At 37.8% G+C, this 15,378-nt stretch overlaps 1 protein-coding gene across 2 annotated transcripts in view; it reads left to right on the plus strand.

Moving 5' to 3' along the window:
* Positions 1-15,378, plus strand: part of PIK3C2G (phosphatidylinositol-4-phosphate 3-kinase catalytic subunit type 2 gamma) — a 290,952-nt gene that overhangs the window by 10,151 nt on the left and 265,423 nt on the right. The window contains exon 2 of one of the 2 annotated variants that reach the window (XM_085230979.1): positions 1,937-2,043. The exons of the other annotated variant lie outside the window; for it this stretch is intronic. The gene's annotated coding sequence lies outside the window, so the exon portion shown is untranslated. The remainder of the gene's footprint in view (positions 1-1,936; positions 2,044-15,378) is intronic. 2 annotated transcript variants of the gene reach the window in all.

Consider the following 15,378-nt stretch of genomic DNA (forward strand, 5'->3'; position numbering starts at 1 on the left):
GAGCACATTGCAAAGACATTAATGGAGCTTACGTCTGTGAAGAAAAAATACATCAGGATTTAACATCTGCATCTTGAATTGCTGTCAATGCTCCATGTGCCCACAGCTGTTGGCTTTGTAGCTGAAAGAAACGGGAGGGAAAAGAGTAACAGAAACACATTCATCAGCAGGTATCTGCATCATGTAAACACACAGTTACAGCCAGTTTGTTTCATACTTCATTTGTTGTCTTTTTAATTAGCTCAGCCTCTATATGGAGGTTTAATTAGGGTATAGAAAACTGTGACTGCTCAAACTATTGATATAGTGGTGACAGCTCAGTACATGTGGTGAGAAGCCTCTCTTTGCTCCTCATAGAGCAAAATAGTTTGAAAAAGTTGTGCTACAAGGCAGGAACCAAACAAGCCAGAGACTGTTACTGGCTAGATTTTCTAGGACTGATAATCCAAACAGGTGAAAGGCATCCATTTTAGCAAGCTGTGCTGGGAACAAGCGTTTTATGGTAAAATGTTGCAGTGAAAGCCAATCTCTGACTTTTTTAGAAACTCTATCTACTGGAATACTACTGAAGACCTACTCAGTGAGGTCTTTTTGGAACCTTCTCCAGGCTGAACAAGCCCTGCACCCTCAGCCTATCTTTGTAGGAGATGTGCTCCAGCCCATTGAGCGTATTCTCCTCTGGACCCACTCTAGCAGATCCACATCTTTCTTGTGCCGGGGGCCCCAGGCCTGGATGTCGTACTACAGATGGAGCCTCGCAAGGGCAGAGTAGAAGGGGACAATCACCTCCTTCCATAGTGTTAAACAAGGGGGAACGGCTTTAAACTAAAAGAAGAAATATGTAAGTTAGGAAGAAATTATTTACTAAGAGGGTTTGATGCAGTGGCGCAGGCTGCCCAGAGAAGCTGTGAATGCCCCATCCCTGGAAGTATTCAAGACTAGGTTGGATGGGGCCCTGGGTAACTTAAGCTGCTGAGTGGCAACCCTGCCCATGGCAGGAGGTGGTACTGGGTGGGCATTGAAAGGCCCTCCCAGCCAAAACCATTGTGTGATTCTATGAATTTTGGATTTAGAAATTGCATAAGAATTGATTACGTTTTTGTACTGTTTCCATTTTTAAGGCTTCTGGTATCTCAGAATTTCTATTTTCCAGTGGGCAAAGCAATAGAGAGTTTTAGCAGCATTATCTCATGATGAATTACATTATGAAATTGCTGCTCCATTTAAAAGGGTCAAGAAGACATTCTCAGAGTAACTGCAGAGCAGAGTAGACTAATCTGAGTTTGATACGAAGAGAGTTCTGTGGCTCTGTCATCTGACTTGGGGTCTGATCATGAGTAGCTCCAGAGCATAGATAGTACACATCTAACACATTCGCAATTGATCATTTATTTTTCTTTAAGATTCCAGACAAACCAACGGAGATGTTGCTAGAAATGAAAAGTCAGAAAGAAAACCAAGATTCAGTCCCCAAACTCTTGTAATTTCTTCCTTGCTATGCATCACAACTAGAAAAACAAAAAAACAAACAAAACAAAACAAAACAAAAAAACAACGATTTAAAAATGAAAGGGACACAGAACATCTAGGAAACTGCTTAAATTTAGAAATAGGTAATGGAGCTTTAACTGTTAGACAAGAAAAGTGTAGCCACTGAGTGTTCCATACACTTAACTTCTTTAAATTTCTTCGTTCTCACAAAGTATCCCAATTAAGTTCCCGGTTTTACACATTTCAATCTTTTCTTAAAGGAAATAATGATAAATCACATTTTGTTTCATATGGAAACAGCTAAGCTCCCTACAGCCCTATGCATTAATGATCCAGAATTCACAGGATTTCTAGTTCACCTTTTGGAGGGCAGGTTTTGTGAGTATTGTAGAGGAAGGATATGACAAGATATGACAAGGGAACTCATCTCTCTGTCTTGGAACAGGCTTGGGAACAGCTGTGCTGGGAATGTACTTCTGATCCAGACTGGCCTCAGCAGTGTCTTCTGCCTCCTTCTTCCCACCAAGGATTTTGATTGCCTCAAAACTGCAGGTCAGAGAGATTTTATCTCTGTCCAATTCGTGTGAAGTTTCTTGTGATTATTTTTGTTTGTCATAAGACCATCACTTACAAGACAAGTGCTATCCAGAGCCTTATCCTCTTTCTATTAAAGTCAACATGTTATTTTGCTATTACTTTTCAACAGTAGTAGGAGTGATGACTGAAACTGAGCAGCTGCTGAAAGGTTAGTTTTAAAGTAGAATTGTGGTCAAAAAATCAAAGTGACCCTGTCAGCTTGACATGCTGGGAGCATTGCATTTATTTTTTTCTCAGTGACTTTCAGACTGAATCTGATCAGTTTACAAGTCCAAAGTTTGTTATTGACTTCCAGAACTGCAAAGTCAGCCTCAGTCTTAAAAATTCAAACTCTTACTTCTGCTTCAGTCTGCAGAAGACTCTTCTGCATTTAAACTCAGCTGATGTATCACTGTGGCATGGCTGAGTCCACTTTGTCTTTCTATGTCTGTCCTAGCTCTTGAGGGAGAAAGCTGCCAGAATAAAAATTTATTTGTTAGGGTAGTAAACAGATGTGACTTGCAGAGATAAGGAGAAAGATATACTGGGGTGGCAGGGGTCATCTTTATGTCTTTCTTGTAGTTTTACCTAGACTTTAATCCTTCATTTCTGCCATGATAGAAATTTAGTGTTTCCAGTTTGGTTTAGTTTGGCAGTACAGGCTCTCAAATGCCTTCATTGTGAACTATATTTTCCAAAATTGTTTAAATTTTCTGATGAAAGTCATGATTTTCAGATCAGTTTACAACTTCAGAAACCACACCTGAAGAAGTGGTTCCTCCCATATCATTTGTTTACTCTCAAAGATTAACGGAGTCATGCAGAAGTTTGAATGGAAGAACTGAATTTAATATTTTTATTGAAAAATTGTTAACATTATAAAAATCTCAGAAGGGGATTCTGCAGCTGCAGGTTTATCTTATCTGTACCATACTCTGACCTCAGTGTCCTGATGTGGCTCCTCAGGCAGCACATACATCATCTGATCTTAAACTGCTCTCTTGATTAATATACACTGTTGTTAAAATACTTGCTCACAGCTAATTTTAAGCTCTTTCCTGCCATTACAAACAGAAGAGGCTTTGCTTAAAGTTTCATACTGCTTAAATTCCACAGCAGAACATCATCTTTCTAAAATGGGGATAAGTTTCATAATTCAAAATGTGAAATAATTTTCACTCGTGTGTCTTGCAATGTGTGGAGGTTGTTCTTCTGGGTCTTTATTTTGTTGGAAGTTGCAAGGAAAAGTAGTTATTCTAGTGGCTGAAATGTGTGTATGTTTGCTTGTTTATGATGGAGACTATGTGGCAGATGCACATTTTTAAGGCATGTGCCAATTTCTACCATTCTTTACAGCACACATACTGGGCTGATTAAAACTCTGTGGTTTGCTGTCTGTAACAATATGTATTATTAAGGGTGGGCAAGTATTAAAGATTCTTCTGAAGTATAAGCACACATTAACTGAATTCCTCGGATGCTACAAAAACATGTCAGAATTCTACTTTGTCTAAGTAAGTTTTTTATTCCTCAAATTATCTCCCAATGAAAGAGTTATTCCTCCCCTCCCTTCCAAAAAAGTGATTCCTTTCATCTATAGATTTCAGAACTGTTTACTTTCTCTGGCAAGAGTTCCCCAAATCTTTCATAAGAACTAATTTTCCAAAGGCGACTCCATAACAGAACGTTTTTGTGCTTAAGCATATTGATTTGTGTTCTTTCACTTTGTCAAAGAAAATCAATGTATGGTTGTATGTAAGTAAAAACTTTAATCTTGAGGTGCGTTGCACAAAAGTTATATGTGTTTTGCATGCTGTTATAGGAGTGGACAAGTTGTTTTACATGATCACAAAAAGTTGTTTTATGTGATTAGAAAACATTATGCCTTGAGTTGTCCTGAAAAAAATTCCTTCCTTTAGCAGTTTGGAATGTCTTTTCTTATAAACTGCTGTTAAACCAATTACATTTGGCAAGATGTTTTTCTACATGGGTACAGTGAGAACATTACAGCCTCATGAGTTTCCTGCCAAAATTATTTGTTTATGACCAGACACATTTCGCCAATAAAAATGAAGCATCATAGTTAGCAGCACCAATCATTACTCTTAAGGTTTTGGCTTGGTTTGTTTTTTCAGGGAGAGAAGTCTAAGAAGCTGGTATTGTTTTGCTTTTCCATTAGTGTCATTTCTTTCTTCCTCATAATATTTGTTTAATTGATTTGTGATTGTTGGGCAGGAATGCTGATAAATGGTATTCATTTATTTGTAACGTATACTTAGTAACAGCACTGTACACTAAAGAGAGTTCACTGAGTTTTTAGTTCACTGCTATTATGAATCCTGATTACCTTCCAAACTCACATACTGATCATATAATAGAATTTGAAAAAACATGTATGTGTGTAAATATATGAAGTCATGGCTGGTAGATATACTTTATGATGCAACATTTTTATTTCTTTTGCTTTTATTTAATGAAATGCATTGTTTAAGCTTTCAAATTTATAGCGATAGAAAATGCCCAAGAGATGTTAGTCTGCTTAATTCTTAGCTATAATATTACAGAAAAAAAAAAAAAAAGCCAATGGCTCGTATAGTATTATGCTTTTGGTATCTAATACTTCATAAATCAGTAGGAAATATTTTCTTACTACAATGCTCTATGAAGCACAACTTGGCCAAAGTTCATGTTAGTTTTCATCTTTGCTCTTATTCACTTATGACATTGAGTGGTTTCCACAGCTATCAAAATCAATTGGATTTGTAGCTGTTTAGTATCAGTTATATGAGAGCTTTAACAACTTAATGTCATTTAAAACTAGAGAGGGTCCTATGGTTTGTATACTCTGATCTATGTATAATTTCTAAGCCATGCTGCAGTTCCCTCATTTTGACATTACTATTTGTCCTGTTATGTCCCATGACTTCTGCTAACCTTGCGTTAGTCAATCAAAGCAATTTATTTCTTCCAGAAAGCCTTTCAGCATTGGTTTTGACACAGCCAGAAATGGACATGATCTTATATAAGTAGCTCTTTCAATTAAATAAATCTCCTTAACAGTTTACTAATAATTAGGCCTTCAGTTTGAAACTGTGTTCAGCTTCCAGTGAATGATTCTTCTGAGGGTTTTCAATGCATCTCTGTTAGCATGTCAGTTAACATCAGGAATGCATTTTGAAGCAAGTTGGTTTTGTTTGTTTGATCCCCGCTCCCCTTCCTTTTTCTCCAATACTTTGTGCTGTGACTGGCATCAGAGGAGGTCCTGCAGCCTATGAGTGGATTCCTTTCCAATGAGACAGGACCAGAAGATGCATTCCAGAAGTGTGGCTAATATGCTCCAGCTGCAAAGAGGTGCTTGGGCCATGAAAGCAGGCTGTGGCTGCTCTAAGACATTCCTCCTTCTACATACAAACCTGTGAAGGGTGGAATGGGATCCCTTACACCCTCCAGAGCCTTTCCTAGTGGCCACACTGCCTGCACATGTAAACAAAGCCTTTGAGAAAGATTGCTTTAATACACAGTAACTTCCACCTGTAAACTGTCTATATAGTGTGTTGTAGCAGGATGATGCTCTTCTAGATTATCTGAAGATATTAAAATTTACTAAAAGGTACTGCCTGTAGTTCATGGTTCTTCTGAGTAGAACTCTTGCTTTTAAATTATTGAAATTATTCTAATACAATAGACTTTAAATGTCTCATAGAAAACAGATTTTGAATACAATTTTTTATTTTTATGCTTTTTTTTAGAAATAATTTTTAAAAAGTGATGGTTGCTCAACTGGAGTATCATGGGGCACTGAATCAAATGTGATATGAAAGTAAATAACATTCACTTTAAATCTGGTTGTGCAAACCACAATTAAATCAGATTTGGTTTATTTTTAGGTCAGTGTGCTCTTGTTTGACAAGAACGTAGCTGTTGCCTATTATTTGTTTATTGACTTTTTCCCACCATTTTTTTCAGGACTAAAATTCAGGGAAGTATGATAGGCTTTATTTAGAGTTGGATCAAGGCTATTCTTCTGGAATGTATGTAGACTTTTAGCTTTCTTCCAGTCATATAAAACTGTATTCAAATTGGATGCATACATTGGATGTTGGTAGTCTACAAAGATATCCATCTGCTAAGTATATTTCAAATATCATCTGTGAGTTATACGAGTACACTAATTACACTAATTTTAAAAATGTTTATTTCTTGTAGATGTTTAGCATCCTCCTTAGTTACTAATGGACTGGAAAGTGCTTAGTCATTATGTTGTGATACTAACATGTCATCCTGCTTCTTTCCAAGCATAGAAGAAAAATGTACTGAACCTTTAGCCTTTTCTAATTCTAATTCATTAAAAATATTCCCATCTTCATGCAGGAATTTGTGTATTGTTAGGAATTCTATTTTTTTCTCATGGAGTTTACATTTGTCAGATAAATTATAGCTGCAGAAGCATAGATGTGAAGAGGCCTAATTTACAATTCCTGACTCTTTCAGAAGCTCCTAGCTGGCCAGAGACAGAGTCACGTTTTTGAAGGATTTTAAGTTGCTACAGACTGGGGTTTATGTACTTGTACTGAATTTTCTTCTTCTTTTTTTTTTTTTTCAGTCTCATTTGAAAAAAATAAATCTTCTGCCATTTTCAATAAATAAAATAAAACCAGCAGTATATTGTTAAGGAGGAGTGAGGACAATGAAACACTGTCATGACAACTTTAGTGATATGTGATTGTTTTTAATAGAGCATACTTAATAAAATTTGAGTTTGTTGGCATTACAAGTAGAGGGATCAGCAGTCCAAGCCACTTATAGGATAATAGTGTGCTGAACACAAACTGAGTAGGCTATCTTGTTTATTTGCCTATATATATTTGTTGTGCACATTCTGTGTTTATGCTAATATTTATCCTAGATATCTACCTAAGTCTTAGTAAATGCTTATGGATAATGGTAATTCAATTAATTATTCAACCAAGTTCCACTTCAGAGTAACAATACCTTGTTATTTATTTTTTTAAATGTCAACAAAAACACTCTCCTAAAAGCTTCAGAGGACTTTATTTTTTTGTCTTTTAATCTGTGCAGGTCCTGGATTTGGGGAAATGCTGCAAATTGTGAGCCTATCCTATTTATCTGGCTTTTTTTTTCTGCAATTAATAAAATTGCCCATACATCCTTTTTAGATGCAACTTGGCTGCTTTCTCTATATTGTTCTTCCATGAAGAATGTTCTTGACTTCATTGACATTCAATAATGTTGAGGTACGTTGCTAATTATTCCCAGCATAAATGCTTAAGATTTGTTAGTGATTTTCTTTTTTTTGCTTTTTTTTTTTTTTTTTTTTGGAGGGGGGAGGTCTCAAGTCTTGAGGCTTTTATTGTTTCTAAAGCTGCTGAATAACCTGCTGATTTGAAAATAATAGTTAAGGCATACCACCTACTGGTAATAATTACATCACAACTTATTGCTCCTTTTAGTGTGTTAACACTGAAGAGAGCTCTATGGATTCTTTCCAGGTAAAAAGCTTAATTCTTTACTGTGTTGAACTCAAGAGGAGACTCCTACCAGTAAAGAACTGACTTTCCTATATATTAAACATGGATATATGGGTTTCATCTGATCCCAAGAAGTTTCTTGTAAAAGCATTCTCTAACTATTATCTCTATAACCCACTTTTTACTTCTGCATAGGCAATAAAAAGCCCAGGAATGCTTTTGTGAAGCCAGATCACCACAAAGGAGAGGGAAAACTGACTTGCCTACCCTAAGAAATAACAATTTATGTGTATATGCATGGCTATAGGCTGTTTGAGCAGAGCTTTCTTGTAGCTTAGATCAGAGTTGTGCTAGATACATTTCAGCTTGTACCTAGATCAGTTAATTAAAACTTGCTTCTGTAAATTTCCACTCCTACAGACACTTATTTGTTCTGGGAATTACTCCAGTTTGAGAAGTGGCTCACCACTGGAATTTTGTGTCTGTAACTGTTTGCCTGTAAGTTCAGAAGTAATACATTCTGCCTTGGAACACAAGAGTAATACTGCCTTGAAACAAGCCACTAGTAGCAGAAATGTTAAGTCATGGCCTGAACCAGTGATTGAGCACCTGGTGGGAAGGCAGGGCCAACCCAGGAAAGCTCAGGTGCATGCAATGTACCTGTGTGACTGGAAGGGATGGAGCCAGGGTCCATCCCTTCTCAGACCTCATTTAAGGTTGGCAGTGGACACAAGGGTATCTCACTGGAGATTGCTGCCTGCTGGAGGCTTTCCAAAGATAACTAGTTTTTCTTCCTTTGTTTCTGTGTCTCTGGCTGCTGCATTTGAGCTTGTTCTCATCTGCTGCAGCCTAGGACTTTGCCAGCATGCTATTATTGCTGTACTTTCCATCACACTATAGCATTGCAGCATTACACCACTATGCACAGTGTTATATGGTGTTGAAGCATTGAGATTGCACAAATAGACACACCTGTCCTGCTCCATGTTTCTGAGCTGTCTGCATCCTAAGATAGCAAATGTTATTCATATAAATTCTGTGTTGTTGTTTTTAATAAATGATCTCCAGTACTTTCAAGTGTGAACACTGGAAAATCTTGACTTTTCATTGTATTTACATGTCACCATGCTCTCAAGCTTCCTTTGGTACAAAGTCAAACTGCCCCTTTGGCTAACCAAGATCATAGAGATATTTTACAATGAGTGCTCTCCCAGTTTTATGAATCAGGTTGTTATACATCTCCTCTGTTTTATATAATTCTGCAACACTAATTCTGAAAGGGTTTTCAAATACCTCATGTTCTGATGAAGTGAAGATATCTTCTGTGTCCTGTGCAGTGAAGGTTGTGACACTGCTCTCATTACTTCACGAAAATGCCAGTGGAAAATCCAGACCAAGTTCTGTGTGACGTTGGCAGGACCAGCCCAAATAAGTGGTGTTGATACTGAGATACATGGATATTCATGATTGTTCCCGGGGTGGTTGCCTTTGGCAAGGTCTGTAGTGCTAATGTCTGCTGTCACAGCTGGGTATAGTTTGAGTGCTACATAATAAGGTAGATTGTAACAGGTTGAGATAATAGATATCCATGGTATGTCCTTCAACATAAAATTAAATGCTAATTTATATGAAATAAGATGGATTTCAAAAAGAGATTACCAAAATCACTTCAAAAGGAGGAAAGAGAAGGCATTTGGGAAAGGTTTTATTTGTTGGTAAACTCTTAAGTAATCCTATGGTGTGTTTTGAGTTTACTGCTAACAGTATTAAGAATCTGATAGTTAATTGAATTTGGGGAATAGGCTTTCAAAGAGCTTTAATTCCCATTATATTGTCTGCATTTGGTATTGCACATAAAGATTCACTGAAATGTGCAAAGCAGCAAGGCACATTAAAAAAAGAAATGATGACATGAACTCAGGGTGACCAGAGAGATTCAGGAAACAATTATGAAAAGAAAAATTATATTATTGGCATTTGTGTTCTACAACTTTGTATCTGGATAGTGACTTTGAAAACAGCACCTCTAGTGCTTGTATATGAAAAACAGCTGTTCTCTCTGGTCCGATTCTCCATTCACTGACACACACACACACAAAAAGAGGTTTTGCAAAGAAATCTAGTCGTGGGACTGGGATATGAAGACCTTTGTGTTAACTTTGATGATGTATCGCTTTTGTGGAGAGAACTCGTTCCTTTTTGAGAAATGGATCTGTGTGAGTGCTGGGGATACTAGGTACCTGAATCTGTAAAATGCTGAAGAAGTTCCTGCATAAAAGTCAAATGCTACTATTGGGATGAGGATCTGTAGCAGAAATGATAAATCACGGCCTGAACCAGTGATTGAGCACCAAGTAGGAAGGCAGAGTCAACCCGAGGGAGCTCAGGTGCATGCAATGTACCTGTGTGACTAGAAGGGGTGGAGCCATGATCCATTCCTTCCAGACCTCATTTAAGGTTGGTAGTGGTGGTAAGGATATCTTACTAGAGATCCCTGCATACTAGGATTCTTCCAAAGGTAAGCTGTTTTTCTTCCTTTGTTTCTGTGTCGCTGGCTGCTGCATTTGATCTCATTCTCATTTGCTGCAGCCTAGGGCTACTGCAGCCACTACTATTGCTGTATCTCCTATCACAGCATTACAGTATCAGGAAACAGTGGATCATCTACTAGCTGCCCAATTGCTGCGTGAAGTTCCCATTTGTGAGTTGTAGCTTATATGGAGTAAATAAACTTATTGAGCCTTTCTCCCCTGAGATGCAAAGCTGAAAGGCCTGGAGGAAGTGCTTAGACCTTGAATAAGGGGTAGTTGAAAGGTCAGCTATGTGATATGTAGTGAGATACAGGGCTCAGCCAGGAGTCTGAGTCAAGGTATTGCCAGTGACTTTTGAAAAAATTTTTAGAGAATCATCTATTTGAGCTTGTCTATGTTCAGAGGAAAAGTGGTTTTCTTTTCCTATTTCTTTTTCCTATTTAAGCTATACAGTAGCATGAGATACCTTACTTTCACTTATGTTGTGAAAGCTAAGAAGTGTGGGTTCTATTTGTTGTGAACATTACAAATTATGTTAATTGTGAGTCAGCTGGAATAAGATGAGGTTTTTTAACTGCAAGCAAGGAGTGAGAGCTGGGGAACAATGTGCTCTTCCTGCAAGTCACTGCAATGTAAAGATACTGTGTCCCGAGTAGTGCTCTTGACTACTCCATATGTAGAAGTCCTGAAAAAGCTACTTTTCTTCTTACTTCTTTTGCATCCCAGCTGCAACTTGATTGATAGGGGGGAAGTGAAACATACCACTAAGTGATTTATTTGGGGTCACGGGCAGCCAAAATACTTAAACAGATTTATTGTCATCTTAAAACTCCACTGCAAACAAAACTATTTTTAGACAAGTCTGTTTGCTATTTTTGTCATTCCAGTTTGTCTAAGAAAAGAGGGCCTGTGTTTTTCCAGAAACATAAACTTAATGTTGATGTGCTGTTGGTACCTATAGAGACCAAATATAGACAAATGAAGCACTGTTTATGTAAAATGTGTGATCATTTTAGTACAGAATAATTCATAGAGCTTGGTGAAAATGTAGTTAAAATTTTCAAATACTGTACTCAGTTTTGTGTGTCCGAGGGCCAAATTCCCATTTTGTAGTTGCAGAAAAATGGTCTGTAGAATATCAAGTTGCTGAAGTCCATCTGGTCCAGGGAAGATGACACCCAGATCTTTGTTTTGTTTTGAAAAGTTTTATTGCCTTTTAAAGTTGTGTTGCAGATAAAATGTTAGGCATACTGTCTGTAGTTCAGCACAAAGATTTCAAGACCGAATCATAGAACCACCAAGGTTGGAAAGGACCTGTAAGGTCATCCAGTCCAAGCATCCATCTATCACCAATATTTCCCATTAAACCATGTTCCTCAGTTCAACATCTGGATATTTTCTGAACACCTCTAGGGACAGTGACTGCACCACCTCCCGCTCCATCACCTCACCACTCCAGAAGTATTTCCCAATGTCCGACTTAAATCTCCTCTGGTACAACTTGAGGCCATTCCCTCTAGTCCTATTGCTAGTTGCATTGGAGAAGATGCCGATTCCCACCTCACCACAGCCTCCCTTCAGGCAGTTGTGAAGGGCGATAAAATCACTTCTGAGCCTCCTCTTCTCCAGACTGAAGAGTGCAGAGGGATGATCACTTCTATTCTCCTGCTGGCAACACTAATTCTGATACAAGTCAGGATGCCATTGGCCTTTTTGGCCACCTGGGCACACTACTGGCTCATGTTCAGTTGACCAATATCCCCAGGTCCTTTTTCTCTGCACAGTCTTCCAGACATTCTGCCGCAAGCCTGTAGCATTGCCCAGGGTTGTTGTGGTCAAAGTGCAGGACCCAGCACTTGATCTTGTTGAACTTCATCCCATTGGTCTCAGCTCAGCTATCTAGACTATTCTGATCCCTCTGTAGGGTCTTCCTTTCCTCAAGAAGATTGACTGTTGCTCCCAGCTTGGTGTCATCTGCAAACAAGTAAAAAGAAATATGATATAAAGAAGTGGAAAAAGAAGCGAGGAGAGGGGAGCTTAATGCCCTTGTCCAGGTAGTCAGTAGATATTGAGCAGGACAAGCCTCCAGTACCAACCCCTGGGGAACACCACTCGTGACTGGTCACCATCTGGATGTGACTCTGTTTACCACAACTTTCTGGCCTGGCCACCCAGCTGGTTCTTTACCCAGTAAAGAGTGTATCTATCCAAGCCGTGGGCTGCCATTCTTCAAGAGAATACTGTGGGAGAGAGTATCAAAGACTTTTCTGTAGTCTAGGTAGACTACATCAAGAAGTTCTTGGGGCTGTGGTTTGTTGTAATGGTATGGAATGAAATGGTGAGAGGAGGCTGTATGTCCACTTACCAAGATGGCCATCGTTCATCATTCAGCTTTCAGCTCCAGTGCATGGAAAAGATGATGGTCCTCAGCATGAACATCTTCATGCCAGGGTAAGAAGATTATTTTAGTCAGATGTGCAAACAAGCCTAACCTTTGTCTGTTCAGGCCTAGCTCCAAAAAGAGTCTCTGATGTAGGTATGTAATTGATTACCTTGGTTACAGGGTAACCAAGGGGAAGAAGATGCCTGGATCAGAATGCATGCCCCAGGAATTCCCATAAGTTTTGCCTCTGTCTACAACCTAAGGAACTAAAAGTCTGATTAGATCCTATCCCTATGGAGACTGCTGATCCTGGCACAGCTCTGCAGAGAAGGCTGTAGGGATGATGAATTTTGTTTCTTGAACTACTCATACAGATATTGCATACAGAAACTTTTCACTTGTGTTTGGAAACATCCAATGTACATGATTTAATTTCCTTCAAACCTTATGATCTTTTTTTTTTTTAAAAAGTATTATGCATTCTTTCACTAAAAAATGCTCTTATGTAAAAAAAAAAAAAAAACCATAAAAGCAACAAAACTTTTGCTTCTTCTGATGTCCTGCTGTTACTCCCTAGTGTTCATGTCGAACTTAAAGATTAATTAAAATAAATATCAAGTGCTACTGAAATAATTAATAAATTATACAATTTACATTCGATTGTAAGTGGAAAAACGTCTTATACTTCCCTTTAAAAAAATCAGCATGGTTCCAGAAAGGAAGGAAGCATGCTAATTACAATGCCTACATGAGACTTTACAATTCATGGCTGAGAGTTGATCAGAAGATGCAAAGAAGGCAAAGCAAGCATTTTAATATTTAATACTTCAGTTGTTCTAATCCCAAAGCTAGATATTAAAATACATAATAAAACTTATTGTGCATTTTTAGCAAGTTGATATTTCCTCATCTTTTCCATTTAGAAAAGTTAGGGGTGTCAGGGACAGCTGCTGGTTTCATGATACATTTGCACTGAGGTAACAAGTCTGGAGTTGTTTTTAATTTAGGTTGGTTAATCTGAGATCAGAATTGGGCATTTAACAAAGTGACCTACTTCATCATAACACCTTAATGTACAAAGATTCAGTTTTCAACTAGAGTCTGGGTAAGTATCATAGAAACGACCTATTTCATCAGAATAATTTTTAAGGATGTATTTCTTGCCTGCATTCACTACAGCTATCTTCCTATTTCCTCTTTCCTATGTGGGTTTTAAAAAAAAAAGAGCTTATCTTATTCTTCTAGCCATCCCACTCCTCATGACTGTTTCTATATCTAGCTTGGAGGCCAGGAAATAGTAGCTAAGAAACCCATGGAGAACCAGTACAAGCATCATTGTACTTTCATATAATTTCTTGGCCTCCAGCTTCGTAATTCCTGGACTAGGGAATGTACACCTAATCTTTGTCCTGCAATTTTCTTGCTTCCATTATTTAGTGTTGTAACACGCTTGCAATTACTTCAAGTCCTTCCATGATACCACTGCATCAGTAGCAGGAGTACTCATTGTTCATTGTTTTTCCCCCACTAAATGATGGAGAACCAACTGCAGTAGAAATTCAGTTTTGTTTTTGGCTGAGATATGTTTATCACTTCCTGGGTTCAGCTTGTGCTTCAAATAAGAATAGATATAACGACTTAGGGGAAAAATATTCACTTTTGTCAGATCTGTAGGGAGTTTCATGGGAACTATAGAAATCCTACATATCTGATGTTAAGTCTTTTGCTGTTTCAGCCTTCAAATTCCTGGTTCGTAGTGTGGCACGTTTACAGCCCCACCAATAAAGTCAATAAATTGCATTTATTTTGTTCCTTGTTGCTCATCTTATTTGAAACGGGAGGCTGGCAACTACTTGGAAATATGAACCAAAATATAAGGTCTTCGTAAGTTTTGCGACTACTTATGTCAGGGTTATTCAAGTGGAAATTTGGGACCTATGCTGTTGAAGTAGTACTTTCTCTTCAGACTTGTAGAGAAGCCTAGGTGAAGGGTTTCAAAGGTTTCAGGCTTTCTATTATATTCTTTATCACACTTTACATCTTTCATCACTACTGTAATTAGTTCTAATGCTTAGCAGGTGTTGATGGTTTCCTTTACATTCCTTCAGGGGAGGAAGGGTACTTGGCATGGTCTGTACAGTTTGCAATACATTCTGTTATAACATCATAGTGTTCTAGTAGAAGCAGCCATATTTTATGGGGTACAAATTAAACTTATCATCCTTGAAGTTTTACAGAAAGCTTTTCCTGGAAAAAATGTGTTTCCTTATCACTGTGGCCTCAGTAAGAACTGGGATCAGTATTGTTACTTAGGACTTCCTGATGTCTTTAACATATCTTGTCCTTCCCATTTTCCCTAGGATATAATTTCTCACACTGGAATGGTATGATGCAACTCAAAATAGTTATGTTGATGATGCAGGCATCTAGCAAATGATCTCAGAGGATATCAGCAATTACAGAAGGATGTCTGCTAATTTTGATAGTAATTAATGTCTTTATTGCCCTAAATCATGAGCTGCTACATTTTACTACTTAATTTCAGACACATGGACATAAGTATTCAAATCACTTTCAGTGCATTTTTGTGTCACCCACCTCTCTTCCATTAGCTAGTGTTACATTATAAAGAGGACTGTGGTCTTCGTGTATAATATTGATAACATTGATGCTAGGAGAAAAAAAAAGTCTTTAAAAAGTTTGATTTGAGCTTTTTTTTTTTTTTTTTTTTTTTTTTTTTACACTAGGGGAAAATCAAAACACAATGAGAAGAATAACTGTTTAATTGGATGATTCTGACTTCTCTTGACTTTTGACCAAAAGCGTAATTAACCTTTGTTCTGAAAATCTAACAAAAATAATTCAAGATTTATATTGGGAGTGGGAGAGGGAAGGATGTGGATTTTTG

Source organism: Meleagris gallopavo, chromosome 1 (genome assembly GCF_905368555.1).
Source record: "Meleagris gallopavo chromosome 1, MGAL_WU_HG_1.1, whole genome shotgun sequence".
NCBI classification, from domain to species: Eukaryota; Metazoa; Chordata; class Aves; order Galliformes; family Phasianidae; genus Meleagris; species Meleagris gallopavo.